Consider the following 6,869-nt stretch of genomic DNA (forward strand, 5'->3'; position numbering starts at 1 on the left):
GCCTTCCCGGCCCGGGAGCTGGAAGTCGAAGGGGCGGGAGGCGTGGGAGTGAACTTGCAAGAAGTTTTGAGGGCGTGTGGGCCCTGCGCCCGCTTCTTCTCCACCGGACGCGGCTGGGGCGGCGGGTGGCACGGGGGAGGGTGCCGAAGGTAGGGGAGTGTGCGGGGGCCGAGTCCGGCGGGGCCAGGCCCTGCCTGGATGGTCCCGGGGAGTGGGCGGGCCGGAGCGGCGCCACGCCCCGGGGGCGGGGGGGGGCGGGTGGAAGTACCATCCTTCCCTCCCTTCCCGCCCCTTCCTCCCCCTCCGTCTCTTGAAGAAGCCGCTCCAACCCGGTCCCCCGATGTGCCAGAGAGCAGTCTTTTTCTCCCCCTTGCATTATTCCACGACGTTAGGGAACCCCAACCCCAGAGCACACCATTCCTGCCTTCCCTGCGGCTCCCAGCCATCTACCCGCCCCCAGAGTATCCCCCCTCCTTCCCGGTCCCGAATCCCGGAAAACACGCCCCCTTCCCCCGATTCCTTGAGTCTGCACCTCCCAACCCCAGGCTGTCCCACCCCCAAGTCAGCACTTCTTCTCCGCCGTCCCCGCCCGCCCCCGGTACCCCGATCAGCTATTCGGCCGAAGCGGCGAGTGCGCTCGCCTTCTCGAAGGGAGCGGGCTGATGCCAGCTCGGCTCCCCGCCCCTCGGCTCCCTCCCGCCCGGAGTTCGGGCTTCACGCACGGCTGCCCAGAGCTGCTCAGGGTTGCGCGAGCAGGTTCGCGCCGCAGCCGCCCGGCGCTCCCCGGCCCGGATCGCTAGGGGAGGGAGGGAGGCGGGGGTTGGGGGTGGAGGGAGGGCGCCCGGGGCGGGGCTCGTCCGCCCTGGGCTCCGCCACCCCCTCCTCGTCGGGCCAACCCCTCACCGCTGAGTCCTTCTCCGAAGCCGCGCCCACCCCTGCCGTCGACCTCACGCGCGTGTGTTCTGGGGGTGGTTATGCGCGAACAGTTCCTGGACCAAACTCGAGCGCTTTGGCTTAGCGTTCTCCGGAGAAGTGATAGTTAATCCTTGTGATAGTGATAATTAACCCTTGAGTGGGGTGGGGGTACTTAGTTGAGCTGGGAATGGGACAAGACTGGTGTAGGTCCCCAGTGACGCCTCTGGGATGTGGGTTCGCAACCCTGATGGCTGAGATTCCACCCGCCCAAGACCTGGCACTCTTGGGCAACTGGGGGTGGAGGGGACGGTGGGGGACTGGTCGGTGTGGGTGTCTTCAGAGCAGAACGCAGTTCTTGGTTCGTAGACTTGCTCCCTCTGAGGCCTTCTCTACGCCCAGCCTGAGAGACGGGCCCTCAGGCCCTGCCTTCAGGGAGATCACAAGTCTGGGAGAGACAGCCGACAAGAGTTACAGGCAGGCCAGAGAGGCAGGCGGGGGAAGGGCTGGCTGCCTCGGGAGCCCTACCTGGTAGTCTGAGGTGTGCCTGGATCTTGTCTCAGTTTCCCCAGCCACGGGGAAAAATAGCAGTTCACACCGACTCCTGCATTCTGCCTACCTCCTGGCTTAGGCAGAAGAGTCGGAAACCAGGCAATGGAAACGAAGAGCTGTTTAGGGTGACTCTGTGCTCTGCTTGTCTGGGAGCGCAGCCAACGTTGCTTACAGTTTACGAGGCCTGTTACAGCTGCAGTGCTATTTTGCCCTCAGCTCAGCTCTCTGAGGTGCAGCCAAATGGGAGCCCAGGTTTCCTGATTCTGTGCTCTGTGGAAAGGGTGCAATGGTTGGCGACATCTCCTCAGGTGAGCACTCAATCCCGAGAGAGCCCCTGGGCTTCTGAGGGCTGATGGCCTGGTAACTCACAGTCGGAGGTGGGTAGGAGGGTGGGCCAGGGCATGCAGGAGCCCATCCAGTGCTCAGGGATGATGGGGGTCCCCAGCGCTCACCCCACAGCCAGTGAGGCCTCCCTCCTGCAGCTCAGCTGGAAAGCAGGTGGGAGGAGCTTCCCACCCCTCAAGCCTGGCTGCCCTTTGAGGGTCTGGCTTCTGGCCCCATCCCTCCTGGGGCTCTGTTTATGGCTGTAATTGCATCATTAGCCAGAGTTTATAGAGTTACTTAGCACCTGCCCCCACAGGGAGTGGCCTAGCCACCCCCTGGCTTCTGTCTCTTCCTTTTCAAAGTCGACTTGGTTTCTGCCGGCAACTGGGGTTTCCCCAACCGCAGCTGGCATGCAAGCCAGGTTGGGCCTTTGTCCTAGGGATGGAGGGCAGTCAGCACTTGGGGCCCAGCTTGGGGCTGCCCTGGAGATGACCGTGGAAACTGGGTTGGCCTCTTCCCAGAGCTGCCAGCAGTGTCCACATCCCAGGACGCAGTGGGTGTTTTTGCATATGATGTATGTATCCACGTCTGAAAAGAGAGGTAAAAATGCACACACTTCACAGGCAGCTGTGGGGAGTCAGGTGCCTGGCGCATGGTGAGTCCAGATGCTGCTCTGTATCTCAGTGTGGGGTGTGTGTGATTGATGGGAGTTTGTGTGTGTGGTTATGAGATCGTGGGCATCTAGATACATGTATGTAGATGAATTGTGTACACGCATGTCTATGAGCATGTAAAAATAACATTAATAGAATATGCATCTACTCTCTTTATGCTATAATAGAGCAGTATTGTAATAAAACTTAGTCATAAACTATCAGATCAGATCAGTCACTCAGTCGTGTCCGACTCTTTGCGACCCCATGAATCGCAGCACGCCAGGCCTCCCTGTCCATCACCAACTCCCGGAGTTCACCCAGACTCACGTCCATCGAGTCAGTGATGCCATCCAGCCATCTCATCCTCTGTCGTCCCCTTCTCATCTTGCCCCCAATCCCTCCCAGTATCAGAGTCTTTTCCAATGAGTCAACTCTTCGCATGAGGTGGCCAAAGTACTGGAGTTTCAGCTTTAGCATCATTCCTTCTAAAGAAATCCCAGGGCTGATCTCCTTCAGAATGGACTGGTTGGATCTCCTTGCAGTCCAAGGGACTCTCAAGAGTCTTCTCCAACACCACAGTTCAAAAGCATCAATTCTTTGGCGCTCAGTCTTCTTCACAGTCCAACTCTCACATCCATACATGACCACAGGAAAAACCATAGCTTTGACTAGACGAATCTTTGTTGGCAAAGTAATGTCTCTGTTTTTGAATATGCTGTCTAGGTTGGTCATAACTTTATAGTTGCCAACATTTATTGTGTATTTACTCTTCAGAATGAGGTAGAAATTATTATTTTCATTATACTGATTCAGAGAAGTTAAGCAGGTTGCCTGAAGTCACGCAGCCTGGAAGTAGTAGGGATTCTAACCCAGGCCCAGCTGAGTCCAAAATCCATGTTCTCAGTCCCTGCAGAAGACCACTTCAGGGTTCCCAGGAATTCTCCCTTAAAAGGCTGGGACGTGGTGTGACAGGAACCTTCTTTTCCCCATTGGGGTCTCCTGCTCTGAGCAGTGATGGGACTTGCTGAAGCCCCTTCTCCAGGGCACACATGTCTCCTGACTGCTCTTCTGAGCTGCTGACCCAGGTGACTGAAGGGCCCCCAGCGAGTACTCTCCTACCTGGCTGGGGGAGGAGATGGGTTCAGACAAGGCTTCCTGGGTCTCCTTGGCTACCTCAAACATGCCCTTACAGTGCAGCCCTCAGTAGGCACTTGTTTAATCAGATGAGGAGAAAAAGCCGGGAAAGTACTTAGATGAGAGCCGGACGGCAGCAAAAGTCCTGAGAAGAACCCAGGAGACCCCGTGTAGACAGGCCATATGGCTGGGCCAGTCCCTGTGTCCCTTAGCTTCCGTTTCCATATCTGTGAGCCTCCATCACCGGTGGGGTCCCCTCCAGCGTGAGCCTTCTATTCATCTTTGGCCAAAGCACCCAGACAGGAGACACTTCAGAAAGGGTAGAGTGTGAGTGTGGGGGAGGTGGGGGGGCAGCCCAAGTCCACCCCGTAGAGCTTCTGCTAAAGGCTGGACCCCGTGGACCCATCAGCCAGGTTTTCTGGGGCAGAGCCATTGCGTACTGAGAGCTGGTACTGAGCGCTGGGCTAAGTGCCCCCGAGCCGGGGGGTGGTTGAGAGCACGGGCTCTGGGGCCAGGCCGCCTGGTGTGGTTCTCAGCTCTGCCACTTGCTGGCTGTGTGGCCCTGGGCCAGCTGCTCTCCCGCACCACGCCTGTTTCCACACCCAGGACACGAGGAGTATGGTAGTGCCTGCAAACAGTGCTGTCAGGAGCGCTGAGTGTGTGGCTGCTCGCTGCCTTTACAGCACTTAGAACACTGCTGTGCTCCAAAAATGTCATCATAATTAACTCCTTTAACTTCTTATATCTCATTTCCAGGTGAGGAAATAGAGGCATAGAGAGCTCTAGGGGAGAAATTAAGACCTATGGGTTGCAAACAGGCCTCCCTCATGGGCCCAAGATCCTCAAGCAAAATGCCTTCAGTGGGGCTTTGCAGACTCCGTGGCCACAGTCCCCAGCACTCCCTGTTGTACCACACAGCCTGGTCTCCACGGTCGACAACAGAGCAGATGGTCAGGCCTGCAGCATCTCTACCACCCCTGCCCTGCCCTGCCCTGCCCCCTGGGACTGGCTTGGAGTGCATCGGGCTCGTTCACTTACTACTGACTCCTGACCAGAGGCCCTCCCTTGCCCTCATGTTGCCTGGCCCTCCTACACTCTGCACCAGAGATACATACGGATCTCCTGGTCTGCAGTGTCACCAAGGCAGAGATAAGATCTCAGCCATAAGGCTGGATCTGGGACTTATCATCATGCCCACAGGAAGTGCTTTGTTGCCTGTGGAGCAATGGGTGAGAGCAGGTGGCAACCAAGACGGGGAGAAGCAAGAGGCAGAGTCATCATCAGCTTGCTTTACTGTCTCTTAAGGAGGAAGAAAAGTGAGCTCCGGTCATCCCCACCCTTGTCCATCTTCCTGGGGGCCAGACCACCTTCTTGGCTCCTGTCCACACAGCGGGGTCCCACAATCAAATGGGATGACATGAGATTAATGCAGGAATTCCAACAGGCTCTCTGGAAACCCAAGGACCATATTCCCTCATCCTAGCCCTTGTTCATGCTGGTCCCTTCTCCTGACAGTCCCTTCTCTGCTTCCCTCCCTATAGGCAAATCCTCTGTCCCTGTAGGCTTACCCTTCCAGGGAACTGCTCCATCTGACTGCACTTCTGGCTGGATATTAGGATGACCTGGGGAGCTCTTAAAAAATACCATTGCACCTAGTCTTTGGGGAGAGGCTTGGGCATCAGTATTTTTTTTTAATATGTGTGATGACTTTGATGCCGTGGCTCTTAGACAGTGGTTCTTAAGTCAGGTGGGCGTCAGCATCAGGATTGGTAGAATGTCTACTGTCCCCCAGCCCCGCCCACGGTTTCTGAGTGGACCTGCAAATTCCTATAGGTCTAAAATGTACAATTCTGGCACTTTCCGGTGATGCTAGTGCTTCTGGTCCTGGGACCCCATTTTGATAACCTACTCTTTTGTGATTACCCAGGCCAGAGCTTTCTGTTTCCTGGGCCTCTGTTTGCCCAGGGTCTCTTAGGCCCATCTGCTTTTCGAAGCCAGGTCCCCAGGGGGAGGAACCACTGGGAGATCATTTGGTGACTGCTAGTCTCTGGTATCGGAGAAAGCAATGGCACCCCACTCCAGTACTCTGGCCTGGAAAGTCCCATGGATGGAGAAGCCTGGTGGGCTGCAGTCCACGGGGTCACTAAGAGTCGGACATGACTGAGCAACTTCACTTTGACTTTTGACTTTCATGCATTGGAGAAGGAAATGGCAACCCACTCCAGTGCTCTTGCCTGGAGAATCCCAGGGATGGGGGAGCCTGGTAGGCTGCTGTCTATGGGGTTGCACAGAGTCGGACACGACTGAAGCGACTTAGCAGCAGCAGCAGCAGTCTCTGGTATGGCCATCCTTCCCTCCTCCATCCTGACTCTCTGCCCCTACCTCCCATTAAACTGACCAGTGTCCAGTCTTGACCCCACCCTTGGGGATGGGTGCTCAGGAAATAGTGATTGCTTCAGGCTAGGTGAAGTGGACAGCACCAGTCCCGAGAGTCTTCAGTACTGGGGGCACATCCTTGGAGCCAGAATAGCATTTCTGGCTTCAGGGGGTGGGTGTCCAGAACAGCCCCTCACTCTCCCTAAGTGAGGCTGTCGAAAGATCCATCATGTTATTTGACTTTCCCAGCCCATAAAGGGTATTTGATCACTATTTGAACTGCATTTTTGGTGAATAATAAAAATGATAAAACACACGCAAGAAACAGCCATTCCCTTCTGCTTTCCTCACCCTGGAGACACCGGGCCGGCAGATGGGGGGGGTCATTGTTGGGGGTCGAGATGTGTCCATCATATTTTAGGGGGTCCTTGGCTTTGAGGGCAGCAGATAGCTGGGCTGACCCTATGGGCTTGCCCCAAAGCCTGTAGTAGTAGAGTCTTCCTTGGAAGCCAGGGGAAGCTAGCTATGTACTGGGTGCTCAGCGCAGCTTCCTGGAGGGAGTAGGTGAGTGTGAAATGGGCCCAGACCCAAGGGTGCACATATGCCTTACCCATGGTCTCTGCCCTGCATCACCACCTAAGACCCAGGGATGGGACCCAGGGACGTGACCAAGGAGGAACTCCCTGCAGGCTCACAGCCTGTCTCTCCCTGCAGAGTTTGCAGCAGCCGTGCCCATTGCCTGCCCCCCGCCACTCCCCAGTTCCACCAGTGGGTCTGTGGGGTGGGGCTCTGGTTTGTTTTCCCTTGTTTGCTTAGGGAAGTCACAGCCTGTCCTCTGCCTTGTTTATAACTGGTTTGGGGACAGCAGCTGCCCCAGCCCCCTACAGTCCCTGAGGGGTGCAGGGTGGCCAGGAG

At 56.6% G+C, this 6,869-nt stretch overlaps 1 protein-coding gene across 2 annotated transcripts in view; it reads left to right on the top strand.

The window, feature by feature from the left end:
* TFEB (transcription factor EB) overlaps positions 1-6,869 on the top strand; it is a 49,138-nt gene that overhangs the window by 636 nt on the left and 41,633 nt on the right. The window lies entirely within an intron of this gene.

Source organism: Bison bison, unplaced genomic scaffold (genome assembly GCF_000754665.1).
Source record: "Bison bison bison isolate TAMUID 2011002044 unplaced genomic scaffold, Bison_UMD1.0 scf7180017864487, whole genome shotgun sequence".
NCBI classification, from domain to species: domain Eukaryota; kingdom Metazoa; phylum Chordata; class Mammalia; order Artiodactyla; family Bovidae; genus Bison; species Bison bison.